Consider the following 20949-nt stretch of genomic DNA (forward strand, 5'->3'; position numbering starts at 1 on the left):
TAAAAAGTTAAAATAACTGATTTTAATGTAATTTTACTATGTATAAAAATATGTGAAATCCGGGACTTCCCTGGTGGCACAGTGGTTCAGAATCCACCTGCCAGTGCAGGGGACACGTGTTCGAGCCCTGGTCCGGGAAGATCCCACATGCCGCGGAGCAACTAAGCCCGTGAACCACAACTACTGAGCCCGTGTGCCACAACTACTGAAGCCTGTGTGCCCAGAGCCCATGCTCCACAACAAAGAGAAGCCACTGCAATGAGAAGCCCGTGCACTGCAACGAAGAGTAGCCCCTGCTCGCCACAACTAGAGAAAGCCCGCGCGTACCAACGAAGACCCAACGCAGCCAAAAATAAAATAAATAAAATTTTTTTAAAAATTAAAAAAAATGTGAAATCCATCTGTTTCTACAACATTTACTGTAATGCATCCATTAGTAATTTAAAATATGTATTTTTGTCTAAACTTGTCACCAGTATAAATCTTTTCTTTCCAACAAATGGAAATTGCATATTTGATTCACGGATGGTTTCCAACTTCTCAAGCACTACATTTCATTATTATGCATCTGAATTTGTAAGTTTTCTTTTTAAAGATAATGCCTTTTTGTGATCAAAGTAAACAAAATGCAGACCCCATGAACCATGTAAGTTAATAAGTAAGTTTCTGATATAAAATTTGTATTATAGCAATTCAATTTCATCTTGCCTGACCAAGGAAAACATAAAGGAAGCTCAGTTAATAAAATATCCTGTAAGAAAATGTGTCATTTATTTTTAAAAATGATCTAACTTTATGGAATATAATCACGTATTTATAAATACTTTGAAAATGAAGTTGTTTGTTCGGCACTTCATGTAGAAAATGAATTACAGTGAATATGAGTATTATTTATAATATAAACAAAGCATGAAAGGTTAATCTAAAATGCCAATGAAAATATGCTTCATAATTCTCCTGTTTTTCTTATTTTCAGGTTCTTGAGTGATCACTCACAGCCGCCAACTTAACAAATATCTAGAACTAGAAACAGTACAATGTGTCTCTGAAAGTTAGTCCAGATTTTTATCTACTATAAAATCCCTTCTCATTTGCCTGCATATGTTTCTGTTTTATTTTTAATATTTTTCTCCACATTGAATTTTGGACTTTCCCCTCCCCATTTTTGCACAATGTCACACTTAGTAATAAGAATCCACATATTAAATACAGTAACAGATCTGAGTTAATTACCCTGGAATGCTCTTGACTTGGCGGCCGTGATCTGAAGAAATGTTTTCACTTGCTGCATACTTTTGCTCCAGTGGCTCAGACGGTAGGTAGCATCACTGAACTTGTAAGATGAGAGACTTTACTTTCTCTTCAAATGGCAAAGAACTCCTTAAGTGGATAGAAAGGTCATCTCACCCTTCCTCTGTTATAATGACATATAAAGTTAATCATCAGATGCATCCCAAAAGACGCTCTTCTCCAAGAAAACAATCCAAACAATGTTTATATGTGTATATTTAGAGCCAAAAAAAGAGAGAAGCAATAAATACTAAATGACCCTGTGAAGTCTATTACAGCTTTCAATTTGGTCTCACTAACCAGACCCCAAGAGCCTCAGCAAACAGGCCGTGAATATGTTCCTCTAATGACCCAATTCACCACTGTCAGCAAAGGTGACATTGAAATCCAGTCAGCATCCCTACATCCTAACATCAGCAGTAAAAAGAAAAAAAGAATCCCCTTCTCTTCTGCAGTGATCTGTTTGAATCTGTAATATGGCTTCATTAGTATCAGCTGTAAACCTCTTCACTCTCCTAACATGTATACTGCTCATGGAGCTCATCTGGTTTCTCTCACCTCTCTGATTGCTCAATCCTCGTAATATTCTAAAGCCTCACAAATCTAATCTTATTCATGAGATCGCCCTACTCTGAAGTAGCTTTCCATTTCTCAGTCTTCTAGAACATTTGCTGTAACACACACAGTAGTACTTAAAATTAATATGTATTTTAGTCTCAACATTTCACCAGTGTAAATCTTCACTTTCCAAGAAATGAAATTACATTTGATTCAAGTTTGTATCTTGAAAGATATATGTGTTTTGAAGTAGATTATTTTTAGTGGTTAAATCAGAACGTTTTAAACAGTCAATTCAAAGGCAAAAAAGGAGCAGGAAATTTTTGTAGCAATGGCTTCTTGTTTTAATTCCTTTATGAGCATTTGATATCAGATAGATTCAGACTGACTGATGGGATGGAGTATCAATATATAGAGGAAGTTGTGCAAAGAAGAAAATGCTGAAAAATTCTCAGAACGACTTCCTGTTTCACAGTTGTTATGTCTCTGCAAATGTTTAGGGTTTTGTTTGCCTTCCTTGCTCTTGGTGTTTGATTCGTATTAAGTTTCAAACTTGTTGTTTAACATTTAGACGTTTTGAGCATTTTTCTATTGATAACTTTCCAAAGAGAGTTATATTTCACTTTAAGCCAAAATTCTCATGATTATTTTCCAGTTTTCACTCCAAAATCCCACTGACTAAAATGATCTATCATAAACCTTTTAGTGGTGCACCTATCTCTATTCTGGAGAGAAATATTTGGAAGGGCAATATTTTTACAGATCCTTCCATCAAAATGCGATCAATGGCTTGACCTCTCAGGTTTCCAATTTGTAGATTCTGGGAACAAAGTTGTCCTAAAACTGCTTAACTTTAATAAGTGTGCTCTTAAGGTTGCTAAAAGTTAAGCCCTGAATTTACAGATATCAATCTACTTTTCAAAGAGTTGACCTCACAAGGGTTGCCGCTCCTGTTATTCAGAAGCAAATTTTTTCCTGGAAATAGGTATGTGCTTTTCATCAGAGGAAAAAAATAGTAAACTTGCTATGCCAGTCATCCATCTCTCCATCCATTCATTCAGCATTTGTGGAGCATTCCTGTCTTCCGAAGGCTGTAAGTGCATTTAGCTGGATTCTATAATCTATGTAAAGGAATACATACCATATCTGACATTGAAGAGCTTCCCATTTAAAGTACAGAGTTCAGTTCATTCATTTTCAAATATTTATTGTGAACCTACTCAACTCAAGGCTGTGTCAGATGTGTTGAGGATTCCATGCTGAACAAAAGGAACCCAATCTTGCTATCTTTGAACTGAAGGTTCATTGTAGAGCTTGACACTAAAACCTGAAGGAGCGAAAGCAACTAACCATGAAGAGATGTTCGGGTGGGACATTGCTGGCAAGGGAATAGTAAGGGTAGGAATTGAAGCTACCTTCTAGAGTAGGGCTAAGGTAGGAATGATTGCAGTATGTTTGAAGACAAAAGACCTGACCACAGATAACTATCAAAAAGGTATATTCTGCTCGGATTGTAGTGGGTAAAACAAAAGATGAGGGTGGTGGGTGGCAAGGATACTAGGGACAGGAAAGCTTTTATAAAAGAAATTTCATAAAGTGACATGTCATTAAATGAAAGGTGAGCAGAATTTCAGAGGATAATAGAAGGGGGAGGGCATTCAGAACGAAGGTGCTGCTGAACCCAGGCAGAAAAACAAGATACATCTTGGGAAATGCAAGTTGTTCTACATGGCTAGAGGGTAGAGTGGTGACAAGTGTACTAGAGCAAGGTGGCAAAGAAGGAGAGGCAGGCGTAAATTAAGATTGCTAATGGCCGCGAATAACAAGAATGTAAATGACAGTGGCTTAAGTAATTAGGAATTTTGTTTTCTATCAAGAAGTTTGGTGGTAAGCACTTACTCACTTTGATCCAGCAGCTTAATTATATCAGGGCTAAATGTCAGTCTCCAGGCCTTCGCCTCATAGGGTCAACATGGCTGCCACAGCTCCCATCATGTCATTCCCACCCCAAGTATCCTCAATCCCCCAATGCAGGGAACAAGGGGTTGAATCACACAGAAAAGAACCTTTTCTTTTAGAGTACTTCTTTACTTTCAGGGAGCAAAATTCTTTCCCAGAAACTCTCCAGAAAACTTCCCCTTATACCTGGGTAACATGCCCACCTTAGATGAGGAATCAATTTTCCTAAGGTCTAATAAGTCAAGGTTTTCTTGGCAAGGAAGAAGGAGGAGAAATACTATTGTAGTGGCAGACACTGTGTTTGCCAGAGCAGAAGTGGATGATGGGAAGCCGAAGCAATCGACTTCTCTCTGTGGACAATGGGCCTCTGGCTGAAACCTCAGCTTATGATAGCTTAATGTTCATCAGACCTTTTGTTCCCTTAAACTTCCCATTTAAAACATTTTGCTGTACAAAGCTTCATTTTTTCCCTACTTTTTGCCCTCTTTCTGTCTGTGGGGTTTGTGGATGAAATAAGTATTGCTGAATTCTATTATTGGTTTTCAAGGTAATACATTCAAATCCAAACAATAAAATCCACCAGAATAGAATTCTTTCTAAGCAGTTTTATAATACAGCTTTCTAAGAGACTTTTCTCTTGGGTCACAAAAGTAGACAAAAATATCACTTATACTACCTTATTAATTATTATGTTAAACAATGAGTCATATATATATTAATTTTTCTTTCAGGAAAAGTAAAAATCGCTCTCATAGGAGAATATAGAAAATATAAAGATTGATATCTTATTTTGCTTACATATACAACATACCTAACGACCTACATTTCTTATTCAACCAAGAAAAAGATACAAGACAAGCACACTGATGATGAAAATCATTTCCTGCATTTCATTAAATTACATTAAATTAAAGCACATTTCATTGTGCTTTTATGCTACATTAAATGAGGAGTCTAAATAAATTCCTACCTGCTCAGAAAGATCCCTCAACTTATGCTATAGGCATTATAGTTCGGCGTTTGCTTCTTCTGCCTTAAGGAAGAAAAAAAAGGTGATACATTCTCATTACAAATATCCATCTGCAATTGAATGCACTGCCCATTTACTATTTGTAGCAGTTAGGATTGTACTTTTTTGAAGTATGAGTATAGAAAGACACTATGCTTGGTAGTTCAGACCCATTATGAATATACAAGTGAGAGGCTGAATCATGTCCACTAAGAAGTTCTAGTTTGTGGTAGTAACTATAGAAAATGGCTTTGCAATGGTGGGAGTCTGTAATTGGCCACTTTAGTCCCTTTACCATCTAGATTCTGCCAAAGACTTCTGGATTCCCCTCTAGTGACCCTTCACCCAGAACATCCACATGACTAGGGACTTCTTAACTTTTTCATCATGAGGACTTTTCCCTCAGATACCTATACAATGTTCTGTTTCCATCCACGTTCATTTAGTATATATGGTTAAGAAAACACAAAATAAGAAGTGAACATGCATCTAGTAATATTTTTAAATGTATTTGCTAACTTTGGGTTAAATGTGAAGACTTGACCACAGGTGATTATCTCCTCTTCCTCCCAAACACCATAAAAATGGCTTTTAAAACTTTAAAAAATTAACAAATGAGGATGAAGAGAAAAATAGAAAATACAATTTCAGAAAGACCATTAGAGCAATTTTTAGAGAGTCAAATAAGATGCAGGAGGGATTATTGACATAGCAGGGCAGAGAATGCCCAAAACTAACTGACCACAAGAGGGTGTTCTGATGGGAAATGAGCTTGTTTACCTCACAAATCCTCCAAGAGTCTCTGTATGTGGGGAAGCAGGTAACATGAAAAGTGGAAGGCAGTCTAAAGACTGAACACTCAGAGATTGTTTAAAGTCTCTTAACTCTCCCACAAATGCACACTAAGGGAAAAAAATTTTAGTATCTGGAGAAGTTTACTCAGGAACCAGTGAATACCAAGTAACAGAGCTTTAGGAAGAAAACAGGGTGATAAAATTGGTCTACATGCATCCCCTATTCTACCCATAGTCCGTTTCCTCAGACTTGCTTCCAGAATACTGGTTTCCATGTTTATCTTTCTTGGCAGAAAATTGGAGTCTGTGAAAAAAAAACTGAAAAACTTCAGATAAAAGACCTCTAGATGTTTGGGAGTTTCCTAAATACATGGAGGAGTTCACTCTAAGTGAAGCCAACTAGTTGAGTCCTGTTCCCCTGCCGCAGCCTTCTCCCTTACAACCCAGAGCTTTCTGAACTTGGATCATATATACAAATATTTACTGAAGGAGTAACATACATGAGAAGAAATCCATTCCCATGGAGAGACCAAAACAAACAAATATTTCTAAAAATTGGACCCAGTTAAAACAGGCAAATAGATCAAATAATATCACTTTCATAAAATAAGAACAGGAAACTATTTTTTAAAGCAATCAGAGAAAAATTAGGAACTAAAGTACAGTATGAAAAATTATTAGAAATCTTTACAGAAAATCTATAAAGTAGTTCAAACAACAAAGAGATAGAAAATAATAATGTAAAAAATAGAAAATTAGAGGATTCATTTAGGTGGGTTAACATCCAACTAGGAGAAATTCTAGAGAAAGAAGAGAAAAAAAGAGGAGAGGAAATGGTCAAAGAAAAAAAAAATTACTCCCAAACTGAAGGGCTTCTATCTTTAAGTTGAAAGAGCCCATTGAATGCCCAGTAAAATTAATGACACAAAATAGTCACACAAAGTCTTATTATAATGAAATTTCAGTATGCCTGGGGTTAAGAGGCAGACTTTAAAACACTCACAAAGTAAATATTAATCTGACCAGTAACATTAGAATTCAAAGGACAGTAGAACAAAGGTATGAAAAATTCTGATGAAAATTATTTTCAACCTTTAATTTTATACCCGGCCAAGGTATCAAGTCAAATATGAAGACTGAATAAAGGCATTTTCAGATATGCAATAATTTTTAAAACTTATCTCTCATATACCCTTTCTTAGGAAGTGACCAAATTTATAATTCATAAAAAATGACATACTAAAGCAGGAAAGAGAAAATGAGAGGATTCAGGGATGAGTGTCTTTATTACAGGAGATAAAAAAGGGAACTTCTGGCATGATTAATGTTCTTTAAGACTAAAAAACTATTAGTTTATATTGAATCAAGAAATAGATATCTGTAGGAGGCAGATCATCAGTTAAAACAAAACAAAAAGCAAAAATTAAATGATGGGATTGTTAGCTGCTTTGAAGTATTTGTGTCTTTGGGAAAATATTGGCTGGTATTTAACAGATATGTTAGAGCATTTGCAAAAAATAATCAATGGTAACTATATAAGAAAATAAGCAGGTTTAAATATAATGAAGTAGTAATTGCCTTCAGTATCAAAAGTCATATAAGAATGAAACCTAATAAACATACACTATTGTTTCAGCAGCGAATAATATTTATTTAATGCTATGGTCTGAATGTTTTTATCCTCCAAAATTCATGTGTTGAAATACAAATGTCCAATATTAGGATGTGGAGCCATTGGAAGGTGATTAGATCACAAGCGTGGAACTTTCATGAATGCAATTAATGTCCATAAGGAAGAAGTCATAATGTCCATAAGGAAGAAGAGGTCAGAGAGAGATCCCTGGCCCCTTCCACCATGTGAGAACAAAGGGAAAAGTTGGAACTCTGCAACCCAAAAGATAACCTTCCAGTAATCCAGCCATGCTGGCATCTTGGACCTCCTGCCTCCAGATGTGTGAAGAGTAAATTCTGTCTTTTATAAGCTACCCAGTCTGTAGTATTTTGTTATACCAGCCTGTACAGACTAGGAAGTATAATAAGAATAATGTAAAGACTGGCTGCTGCTTTATCACAGATGGAAGAAATGAAGAGTGAGGTTGGTGAAGAGAACCAAATTCTCAATTACCCTCAAATACCTCTAATTCTCTTAATCTCCCTGTTTAATATATTACTTCAATCCCTATGTTCAGAGACCCTCTATTAAGTAAGTTTCCGGAATTTTGCTGGGACTTTTTTGTACTACACAGAGGGAGTGAGGTTTCTGGGAGTCTGTCAGTTTCTTAATCAGAACTTCCCACAATCGTACTGTTTTGAGAACTATGCCTTACTACTTTCAGAGGTATTTGGTATGATCAATTGCTTATATTCTAGGGGGTTATGGATCTGAAGCAAAAATTGGGTTGCTATTCTGTGAGCTTAGGCTTCAACTCTTCAACTAAGCCAGATATTCTTCAGTTATCTCCTCAAATTCTCAAAATTTTGTTGCTCTCATCTACAGTTTGTTCTTCTGTGTTCTTATATGTCAACGCCTTTCTTAAATTTTGAAGTAATTGTAGATTAATGGGAGGTTGCAAAGAAATGTACAGGGAAGTCCTGTGCACACTTCCCCCAGCATCCTCCAATGTTAGCGTCTTACACAACTATAGTACCATATGAAAACCAAGAAGTTGACATTGGCTTAAAGCTTATTCAGAATCCATCAGTTATACATGCACTTATTGGTGTGTATGTGTGTATCTATGCAATTTATCAGATAAATAGGCTTGTGTAACTACTACCACAATCGAAATATGCAACTATACCATCACAAGACTCTTGTTACCCCTTTATAGCCACACTCATCCCCTCTCCTCCTGCTCCTAAACCCTGACAACTAATATGCTATTCAACTCCATAATTATGTTATTTCATGAATATTATTTAAATGGAATCATGTAGTATGTATTCTGTTGAGATTGGCTTCTTTCTACTCAACATAATTTCCTTGCAGTTCCTCCAAGGAAATAATTGCATGTATTAATAATTCCTTCCTTTTTACTGCTGAGTAGTATTCCATGGTATGGACATACCACAATTTAATCATCCATCTGCAGAACATCAGAGTAGTTCCAGTTTTTGGCAATTAATAATAAAGCTACTATGAATATTTGTGTACAGATTTCTGTGTGAAGATAAGTCTTTATTTCTCTGGAATAAATGCCCAAGAATGCAATTGCTGGATCATATGATAACTCCATTTTTAGGTTTGAAGGAAAGTATCAAACTATTTTACAGAATGGCTGTACTATTGTACATTCCTACCAGCAATATATGAGTAATTAAATTTCTCTGCATCCTCACCAGCATTTGGTATCGTCATTATTTTTTTTAACCTGTAGCCATTGTGATGTATATTGGTATCTTATTGTAGTTATAATTTACATTATCTAATTGCTAAATATTCCAAACACGTTTTTGTGTGTTTATCTGTCATATGTTTTTTCTCTTGGGTAAAATGTATGTGTTTATCTTTTTGCTCATTTTCTAATTGGATTGCTTGTTTATTTTTTTCTCATGCCGAATATTAAGAATTCTTTATATATTCTAGATACAAGGCCTCTGTTGGATAAGAGACTTGCAAGTATTTTCTTCAAGTGTGTAATTTGTATTTTCGTCTTTATAGCAGAGTCTCTTGCAATGCAAAAGTTTCTAATTTTGAAGAGGTCTTATTTATCAATTTTTCCTTTTATGGATCATTCTGTTGGTGTCAAGTCTAAGAACTCTTTGCTGGTCCTAGATTTTGAGGATTTTTCTCCTATGTTCTTTCCTAGAAGTTTTATGTTTTACGTTAAAGCCTGTGATCAATTTTGAGTTAAAGTTTATATTAAGTAAGAAGTATAGGTCAGAGCTATTTTTTTTTCTAACGGATGTCCAATTGCTCCAAAACCATTCACTGAAAAGGATATCCCTCTCCCATTGAGCTGCTTTTGCCTCTGTGTCAAAGATTACATGGGAATATTTGTGTGGATCTCTTTCTGGGTTCTCTATTCTCTTCTGTTGATCTATGTGTCTCTCTCTCTCCATTGGTATCACACTGTCTTGATTAGTGTGTCAATGTCTTTTTAACTTCTCTTTACTGCTGTTTTTTTTTTTTTAAGAAGGAATACAAGAGATATATTGGAAGTAAAAGTATATGTTTGATCTGTTATTTTTTACTACAATCTACTTTTTAAATATCTTTTTCATTGTTTCACTAGCTGGGGCAAAAGTGTTAATTTTGTAGAGTTTAAAAAATGATTTATTAGTATTTTCGTTACTATTTGGGTAGTATATTTGAAAAATAACACCTAGGTCTGTGACAAATGCTGAAGAGAATACAAGCATAAAATAAGCCAAATCAGAGAAGGAACAATAAATTTTGCCAGAGATGAGGTGGAGGAGGACAGTAAAAGAATGATTAGGCAGAGTTAACCAGAAGAGATGACAAGGGAGCTGGATTTTCTTATATGTAGAGAGGGTGTGAATGAGGGAATTAGTAGTTGATTCATAGGATTAATTTCAAATATAGCCTCAGAGGACTTCCGCTTCTAGTCAAGATAGAGTAAGAGGAGTTGGATTTACTCTCCTGCCAAGAAACAGGTAAGATAAAAAAAAATAGGAAACAAAGGCACACAAGACATTGAACAACAGCACCATAAGACAGCGATCCCTCAGAACTGGGAAACAAACATGGTGAGCTCTAAAATTGCCCCAGCTTCATGCCTGAAGATTAGGCATAAGGGAGATGAAATCCAGGCAGAGCCAGCATTCGCCCTAAATGGAGGAGATGGAATGGTGGATCTAGGGAAGCCAGGCAGCTAGCGTTTACAAAGTAGAATACTGGACATTTGGGTAGTGAGAATTGCAGGGAGAGAAAATTCCAGAGGTCTGCAGAGGGTTCCCCTGAAGGGTTCAACAGAGAGTGATCAGCACATAAATGAGAGTTCACGGAAAGAAACACATGGAAGAATTAAAAGGCACAGTGCTCAGAGACCACACAGGACCAGAGATAGCACACTTACCCTACCCAACAGCCAAGGTAGAAAACCTCATAACTTAGGGGGCATCGACTGGAATTCTAAAAATGTCTTGTTTCATTGTTGGGCAAAGATTAACCTTATTTCTCATCTCATCTAACAAAGCTTAAAAGCAAGGCCCCAAGGGATCAAACTGTTTCCAAAAACCACATGCAGAACAAAAGTCAAGAATATTTATAGGACGACAAAAATATTCAGACACAGAAAGGTTAAATTCACAATGTCGGGCAACCCCCCAAAATAGAAGGCACACAAAGAAGTGTGCAAATATAACTCATGAGGAGAAAAATCAATCTACCTAAAAATGAAATAAAGTGGTATAGTATTACTGCCTTACCTTGGTAGTACCCTAAAGTATTAGGACTTGTGTTACATTTCAGTGGGGTGATTAAGCAATGGAAAAGGTGATAAAATGTAAATGTATGGAATTCAGTGGAAGTAGAAGGTTAGTGTCTTTAACTAGTCCCAAGTTTTGGTGAGGTGCTGGTTTTCCTACTTTACAATGAGAAGGGGTTGGGAGCAAATTTATTAAAATCTTGAAGCATATGGTAACCATGGGAGGCTGGAAGATTTAAGTGTGCTGGTAGCTGACTTTGGGTTATACTAGCAAAATTAACTTAATTTTAGAATGAGAAATACTTAAGTGTGCACAGAGATATAGCACTCAGCTTTTGTACCAAGGGCCTTAGGGCGATTTAGGGTTATTTGAGGAGTCCTGAGACTTTATTTGGGCCCTAATCAATACAGGACACAATTACATTGTGCTGACAGGTGTCCAAGTAACCTCTTCCTTTTCCTCTCTTTTATCAATACGAAACAGACTCAGACTTAGAGAATGAACTTATGGTTACCAGGGTGGGGGGCAGAGAGATAGATTGGGAGTGTGGGATTGACATGTACACACTGCTATATTTAAAACAGATAACCAACAAGGACCTACTGTAAAAATAAATAAATAAAAAGTAAAAAATAAAATAGGTATTATCTACATAAGCATAAGATCCTTTCTCTAGGAATTGTGCTGAATAAAATTATTTAAGCAAGTATGAGAAAAAAAGGAAAAAGATAAAAATAGGCAATTTTATTGAACTTAGTTCCTGTTCGCTACAAGAAAGTCATAAATAGATGATAAACCTATTGTTTTGAAACTAAGACATAGCCCAACCTCCCCACTACCCAGCTCCACTAGTTGGAAATGGTGGTGATGAAACTGAACAAATGCAGCTGTGAAGCTTACTGAGCTTTTACATGGGCTTTGAACTTGGCTGTCTCACTGTCCTTGCCTGTTCTTGTGGTGTCTACCAATGCACCAACACTCCAGCTGTCATTGCTGCCTTTGCCTTTGTGCTCCTATCGGCATTGACCTCTCTGCAGGATAGAGTCCCCCATAACCCCCTGGCATGGCCCACAGGACTGAATAAAGCTCCTCACCAGAGGCCATTTAGAAACTGTCCAGCAAAGCAAATGAAATGCAAAACAAAACAAATGAAACAAACTACAAAAGCAGTTGATTGATTCACTTATTATCTAACTAATCCTGAGTTCAACAATTAAATGTTAATTTAGATTTGGGGAAAAAACACAGTTTCTAGCTTTTCTTTTTTGAAGCTTGAGTTCTGTCCATGATAATAATAAAATCGCTGTGATTTTGAAGGGCTACTTTAATTAGCAGAGTTGAAAGATTAGATTCAATTGTGAGCGGCTAAGAAATATCATTTTAGGCAAGAACAACATTCTCTGGTTCCCTAAATAATAGCATGTAGAGCTGTAAGATCCTGGCAGGCTGCATCATGGGGTCAGCCAGCTGGGCCCTGGCCCAGGGCACCAATCTATGAGGGCACAGAACAATCACTGTCTCTGCTGGAGAAGGTATATTTATTGAACTCCTCTCTGTGTAACTATAATATGAGGTTGAAAGGAATATTTTGTTAAGTTACTTGGGATATGACAGGTGAAATCCCACAATGTATTCCTAAGAAGGCTGGCAAAAAGGAAAAGCAAAGCTTTCATTTTGCCCAGCTGGAGTCCAAGTTTGGAAGCTGAATGGAATTGGAATTGCTCATGACAATGGACTGGAGACAGCTCCTCTCAACAGCTGTCTTTTCTTAATTTTTTTTCCTCTCAGGAACCCAGCCTCAGCCGTTAATTCTGTTGAACAAATATTGAAAGAAAATCAGCGCAAGAAGGTACATAATTTTTATCTAGTGATGCACAATATTGTTAAGCCACCACATATCTTGGTCTTAACACTGGGCTTGAGGAACTCCAACTTTGTAGATCCAGACTTGTCTACCCGAAAGACAGAAATACAGGTAAGGTCATATTTAAGTGACTAGATTTCCAGATATGAAGCCTAATGAATAACACAAAAATCACACTTTAACATAAACAGCACAGTACAGCTGTTCAATATTTACCTTTTCAAGAGGTTCATTCCACCTGTTCTAACATACTGTCTTAATCCAACTGATAAGATGTTATCCTATGCATTTCAGCACATTGCCTAACTGCTAGTCATGGCTTATTTGCCAACTGAGAAATATCCTGGAGGCAGGAAGTTACTGAAGAAGTTACGGAAACCAGAGGAGTGTTTTCTGCAAAAATCAGAAGGAAAAGAAGTTGCAAAATTAATGGATTTCTTAGAATCCAAGAAGGAGTAGGCTGTGCTAAAACAAAAAGTAAAACCTATCTGTGTACTTATTCATTCACTTACCACATGCAGTCAGCCCTCCCTGTCCACAGGTTCTGCATCCTTAGATTCAACAACCAAAGATCAAAAATACTGGAAAAAAATTCCAAAAATTTTCCATAAAGCAAAACTTGAACTTGCCACACACAGGTAACAAGTTACATAGCATTTTACAATTATTTTCATAGTATTTACATTGTATTAGGTATAAGTAATCTAGAGAGGATTTAAAGTCTATGGGAGGAAATTATAAGCAAATACTATGCCATTTTATACTTGAGACACTTGAGCATCCACGGATTTTTGTATCCATGGGAATCCTGGAATCAATCTCCTGAAGATACCAAGGGATGACTGTAGTATGGAGTACCAGAAGTCTATGTTGCAGCCATTGTTCTTGGCACAGGGGAAAGAACACAGCAAAGAACAAAACAAAGTCCTCCACCATGGAGATGTCATCCTATAGAGAGAGAAACAGTAATCTGATAACTCTCTGTAGTATGTCAAATAGTGATGAGCACTGTGGTGGAAGATGAAGCTGATGATGGGGAAAGAGCACGCTGGATGGGGGGATGGGTTGATTTGCTACTTTATTTTACTTAGAGTGATCTGGGAAGGCATCACTGATAAGGCAAAATTTAAGCAGTGATGTATAAGAAGTGAGAGAGTTTATGGTTACTGAGGGGGAGGATGGGAAGGAGGGATAGACTGGGAGTTTGGTACTGACACGTATACACTGCTATATTTAAAATAGGTAACCAACAAGGACCTACCGTATTGCACAGGGAACTCTGCTCAGTATTATGTATTGACCCATATACATGTTGTGTACAAGAGACCCACTTCAGACCGAAAGTGAGGGAATGGAAAAAAGTATTACATGCAAATGGAATCAAAAGAAAGCTGGAGTAGCAATACTCATATCAGATAAAATAAACTTTAACATAAAGAATGTTACAAGAGACAAGGAAGGATACTACATAATGATTAAAGGATCAATTCAAGAAGAAGATATAACATCAATTCAAGAAGAAGATATAACAATTATAAATATTTATGCACACAACATAGGAGCGCCTCAATACATAAGGCAAATGCTAACAGCTATGAAAGAGGAAATCGACAGTAACACAATAAGAGTGGGGAACTTTAACACCTCACTTACAGCAATGGACAGTTCATCCAGACAGAATATTAATAAGAAAACACAAGCTTTAAATGACACAATAGACCAGATAGCTTTAATTGATATTTATAGGACATTCCACCCCAAAACTGCAGATTACACTTTGTTCTCAAATGCACATGGAACATTCTCCAGGATAGATCACATCTTGGGTCACAAATCAAGCCTAGGTAAATTTAAGAAAATTGAAATCATATCAAGCACCCTTTCCAACCACATCACAATGAAATTAGAAATCAATTACAGGGAAAATAATGTAAAAAAACACAAACACATGGAGGCTAAAAAATACGTTACTGAATAACCAAGAGATCACTGAAGAAACCAAAGAGGAAATCAAAAGATACCTAGAGAAAAATGACAATGAAAACATGATGATCCAAAACCAGTGGGATGCAGCATAAGCAGTTCTAAGAAGGTTTATAGCAATACAATCCTACCTCAAGAAACAAGAAAAATCTCAAATAAACAATTTAAACTTACACTTAAAGGAACTAAAGAAAGAAGAACAAACAAAACACAAAGTTAGCAGAAGGAAAGAAATAATAAAAATCAGAACAGAAATAAATGAAATAGAAACAAAGAAAACAATAGCAAAGATCAATAAAACTTAAAGTTGGTTCTTTGAGAAGATAAACAAAATAGATAAATCATTAGCCAGACTCATCAAGAAAAAGAGGGAGAGGAATAAATAAAATTAGAAATGAGATAGGAGAAGTTACAATGGACACCACAGAAGTACAAAGCATAATAAGAGGCTACTACAAGCAAATCTATGCCAATAAAATGGACAACCTGGAAGAAATGGACAAATTCTTAGAAAGATATGAACTCTCAAAACTGAACCAGGAAGAAATAGAAAATATGAACAGACCAATCACAAGTAATGAAATTGAAACTGTGATTAAAAATCTTCCAATAAACAAAGCCCAGGACCAGATGGCTTCACAGGTGAATTCTATCAAACATTTAGAGAAGAGCTAACACCCATCCTTCTCAAACTCTTCCAAAAAATTGCAGAGACAGGAACACTCCCAAATTCATTCTATGAGGTGACCATCACCCTGATACCAAAACCAGACAAAGATACTACAAAAAAAGAAAACTACAGGCCAATATCACTGATGAATATACATGCAAAAATCCTCAACAAAATACTAGCAAACAGAATCCAACAACACATTAGAAGGATCGTACACCATGATCAAGTGGGATTTATCCCAGAGATGCAAGGATTCTTCAATGTACACAAATCAATCAATGTGATACACTATATTAACAAACTGAATAATAAAAACCATATGATCATCTCAATAGATGCAGAAAAAGCTTTTGACAAAATTCAACACTGATTTATGATAAAAACTCTCCAGAAAGTGGGCATAGAGGGAACCTACTTCAACAGAATAAAGTCCATATACCACAAACCTACAGCAAACATCATTCTCAATGGTGAAAAACAGAAAGCATTTCCTTTAAGATCAGGAACGAGACAAGGATGTCCACTCTTGCCACTATTATTCAACATGGTTTTGGAAGTACTAGCCACAGCAATCAGAGAAGAAAAACAAATAAAAGGAATACAAATTGGAAAAGAAAAAGTAAAACTGTCACCTTTTGTAGATGACATACTATACATAGAGAATCCTAAAGATGCCATCAGAAAACTACTAGAGCTAATCAATGAATTTGGTAAAGTGGCAAGATACAAAATTAATGCACAGAAATCTCTTGCAATCCTATACAATGGAAGATCAGGTAGAGAAATGAAGGAAATAATCCCTTTCACCATTGCAACAAAAAGAATAAAATACCTAGGAATAAACCTACCTAAGGAGGACCTGTATGCAGAAAACTATAAGACACTGATGAAAGTAATCAAAGATGACACAAACAGATGGAGAGATATACCATGTTCTTGGATTGGAAGAATCAATATTGCAAAAATGACTGTACTACCCAAAGCAATCTACAGATTCAATGCAATCCCTATCAAATTACCAATGGCATTTTTAACAGAACTAAAACAAAAAAATCTTAAAATTTGTATGGAGATACAAAAGACCCCGAATAGCCAAAGCAGTCTAGAGGAGAAAAAAATGGAGCTGGAGGAATCAGACTCCCTGACCTCAGACTATGTTACAAAGCTATAGTAGTCAAGACAATATGGTACTGGCACAAAAACAGAAATATAGATCAATGGAACAGGATAGGAAGCACAGAGATAAATGCATGTACCTATGGTCAACAAATCTATGACAAAGAAGGCAAGGATATACAATGGAGAAGAGACAGTCTCTTCAATAAGTGGTGCTAGGAAAACTGGACAACTAGATGTAACAGAGTGAAATTAAAGCACTCCCTAACACCATACACAAAAAGAAACTCAAAATGTATTACAGACCTAACTGTAAGGCTGGATACAATAAAACTCATAGCGGAAAACACAGGAAAAACACTCTTTGACCTAAATCACAGCAAGATTTTTTTTGACCCACCTCCTAGAATAATGGAAATAAAAACAAAAGTCAACAAATGGGATTGAATGAAACTTAAAAGCTTTTGCACTACAAAGGAAACCGTAAACAAGATGAAAACACAACCCTCAGAAAGGGAGACAATATTTGCAAATGAATCAAAGGACAAAGGATTAATCTCCAAAATATATAAACAGCTCATGCAGCTCAATATTAGAAAAACAAACAACCCAATCCAAAAATGGGCAGAAGACCTAAATAGACATTTCTCCAAAAAATATATACATATTGCCAACAAACACATGAAAGAATGCTCCGAGATATATTTTCTAGTGAAAGAGTCAAGACACAGAATATTGCAACAGAAAATATGAACCAAATTGTATAAAGTAAGAAGCATTACTATATAATTAAATACTTAGACACCCATATCACACAGACGCATACATGTTAAATGTATAGAGAAAGGTTTGGATGAAGTGCACATTGATTTGTTAAAACAAGTTACTTTTTTTTTTAACATATTTATTGGTGTAAAATTGCTTTACGATGGTGTGTTAGCTTCTGCTTTACAACAAAATGAATCAGTTATATATATATACATATGTTCCCATATCTCTTTCCTCTTGCATCTCCCTCCCTCCCACCTTCCCTATCCCACCACTCCAGGTGGTCACAAAGCACCGAGCTGATCTCCCTGTGCTATGCGGTTGCTTCCCACTAGCTATCTACCTTAAGTTTGGAATTGTATATATGTCCATGCCACTCTCTCGCTTTGTCACAGTTTACCCTTCCCCTCCCCACATCCTCAAGTCCATTCTCTAGTAGGTCTGTGTCTTTATTCCTGTTTTACCCCTAGATTCTTCATGACATTTTTTTTCCTTAAATTCCATATATATGTATTAGCATACGGTATTTGCCTCTCTTTTTCTGACTTACTTCACTCTGTATGACAGATTCTAGGTCTATCCACCTCATTAAAAATAGCTCAATTTCGTTTCTTTTTGTGGCTGAGTAATATTCCATTGTATATATGTGAAACATCTTCTTTATCCATTCATCCGATGATGGACACTTAGGTTGTTTCCATCACCGGGCTATTGTAAAAAGAGGTGCAATGAACATTTTGGTACATGACTCTTTTTGAATTATGGTTTTCTCAGGGTATATGCCCAGTAGTGGGATTGCTGGGTCATATGGTAGTTCTATTTGTAGTTTTTTAAGGAACCTCCATACTGTTCTCCACAGTGGCTGTATCAATTTACATTCCCACCAACAATACAAGAGGGTTCCCTTTTCTCCACACCCTCTCCAGCATTTATTGTTTCTAGATTTTTTGATGATGGCCATTCTAACTGGTGTGAGATGATATCTCATTGTAGTTTTGATTTACAATTCTCTAATGATTATTGATGTTGAGCATTCTTTCATGTGTTTGTTGGCAGTCTGTATATCTTCTTTGGACAAATGTCTATTTAGGTCTTCTGCCCATTTTTGGATTGGGTTGTTTGTTTTTTGTTATTAAGCTGCATAAGCTACTTATAAATTTTGGAGATTAACCCTCTGCCAGTTGCTTCATTTGCAAATATTTTCTCCCACTCTGAGGGTTGTCTTTTGTCTTGTTTATGGTTTCCTTTGCTGTGCAAAAGCTTTGAAGTTTCATTAGGTCCCATTTGTTTTTTTTTGTTTTTGTTTTTATTTCCATTTCTCTAGGAGGTGGGTCAAAAACGATCTTGCTGTGATTTATGTCATAGAGTGTTCTGCCTATGTTTTACTCTAAGAGTTTGATAGTTTCTGGCCTTACATTTAGGTCTTTAATCCATTTTGAGCTTATTTTTGTGTATGGTGTTAGGGAGTTATCTAATCTCCTACTTTTCCATGTACCTGTCCAGTTTTCCCAGCACCACTTATTGAAGAGGCTGTCCCTTCTCCACTGTACATTCCTGCCTCCTTTATCAAAGATAAGGTGGCCACAGGTGCATGGGATTATCTCTGGGCTTTCTCTCCTGTTCCATTGATCTATCTTTCTGTTTTTGTGCCAGTACCATACTGTCTTGATTACTGTAGCTTTGTAGTATAGTCTGAAGTCAGGGAGCCTGATTCCTCCAGATCTGTTTTTCGTTCTCAAGATTGCTTTGGCTATTTGGGGTCTTTTGTGTTTCCATACAAATTATGAATTTTTTTGTTCTAGTTCTGTGAAAAATGCCAGTGGTAGTTTGATAGGGATTGCATTGAATCTGTAGATTGCTTTGGGTAGTAGAGTCATTTTCACAATGTTGATTCTTCCAATCCAAGAATATGGCATATCTATCCATCTATTTGTATCATCTTTAATTTCTTTCATCAGTGTCTTATAATTTTCTGCATACAGGTCTTTTGTCTCCTTAGGTAAGTTTATTCCTCGATATTTTATTCTTTTTGTTGCATTGGTAAATGGGAGAGTTTTCTTGATTTCACTTTCAGATTTTTTATCATTAGTGTATAGGAATGCTAGAGATTTCTGTGCATTAATTTTGTATCCTGCTACTTTACTAAATTCATTGATTAGCTCTAGTAGTTTTCTGATAGCATCTTTAGGATTCTCTATGTATAGTATCATGTCATCTGCAAATAGTGACAGCTTTACTTCTTCTTTTCCGATTTGGATTCCTTTTATTTCCTTTTCTCCTCTGATTTCTGTGGCTAAAACATCCAAAACTATGTTGAATAAGAGTGGTGAGAGTGGGCAATCTTGTCTTGTTCCTGATCTTAGTGGAAATGCTTTCAGTTTTTCACCATTGAGGAGGATGTTGGCTATGGGTTTGTCATATATGGCCTTTATTATGTTCAGGAAAGTTCCCTCTATGCCTACTTTCTGCAGTGTTTTTATCATAAATGGGTGTTGAATTTTGTCGAAAGCTTTCTCTGCATCTATTGAGATGATCATATGGTTTTTCTCCTTCAATTTGTTAATATGGTGTATCACGTTGATTGATTTGCGTATTTTGAAGAATCCTTGCATTCCTGGAATAAACGCCACTTGATCATGGTGTATGATCCGTTTAATGTGCTGTTGGATTCTGTTTGCTAGTATTTGGTTGAGGATTTTTGCAGCTATGTTCATCAGTGATATTGGCCTGTAGTTTTCTTTTTTTGTGACATCCTTGTCTGGTTTTGGTATCAGGGTTATGGTGGCCTCGTAGAATAAGTTTGGGAGTGTTCCTCCCTCTGCTATATTTTGGAAGGGTTTGAGAAGGATAAGTGTTAGCTCTTCTCTAAATGTTTGATAGAATTTGCCTGTGAAGCCATCTGGTCCTAGGATTTTGTTTGTTGGAAGATTTTTAATCACAGTTTCCATTTCAGTGCTTGTGATTGGTCTGTTCACATTTTCTATTTCTTCCTGATTCAGTCCTGGCAGTTGTGCATTTCTAAGGATTTGTCCATTTCTTCCAGGTTGTCCATTTTATTGGCATAGAGTTGCTTGTAGTAATCTCTCATGATCTTTTGTATTTCTGCAGTGTCAGTTGTTACTTCTCCTTTTTCATTTCTAATTCTATTGATTTGAGTCTTCTCCCTTTTTTTCTTGAGGAGTCTGTCTAATGTTTTATCAATTTTGTTTATCTTCTCAAAGAACCAGATTTTAGTTTTATTGATCTTTGCTATTGTTTCCTTCATTTCTTTTTCATTTATTTCTGATCTGATTTTTATGATTTCTTTCTTTCTGCTAACTTTGGGGATTTTTTGTTCTTCTTTCTCTAATTGCTTTAGCTGCAAGGTTAGGTTGTTTATTCGAGATGTTTCCTGTTTCTTAAGGTAGGACTGTATTGCTATAAACTTCCCTCTTAGAACCGCTTTTGCTGCATCCCATAGATTTTGGGTCGTCGTGTCTCCATTGTCATTTGTTTCTAGGTAATTTTTTTATATCCTCTTTGATTTCTTCAGTGATCACTTCAT

Source organism: Leucopleurus acutus (genome assembly GCF_964270905.1).
Source record: "Leucopleurus acutus genome assembly, chromosome: 5".
Classification (NCBI taxonomy): domain Eukaryota; kingdom Metazoa; phylum Chordata; class Mammalia; order Artiodactyla; family Delphinidae; genus Leucopleurus; species Leucopleurus acutus.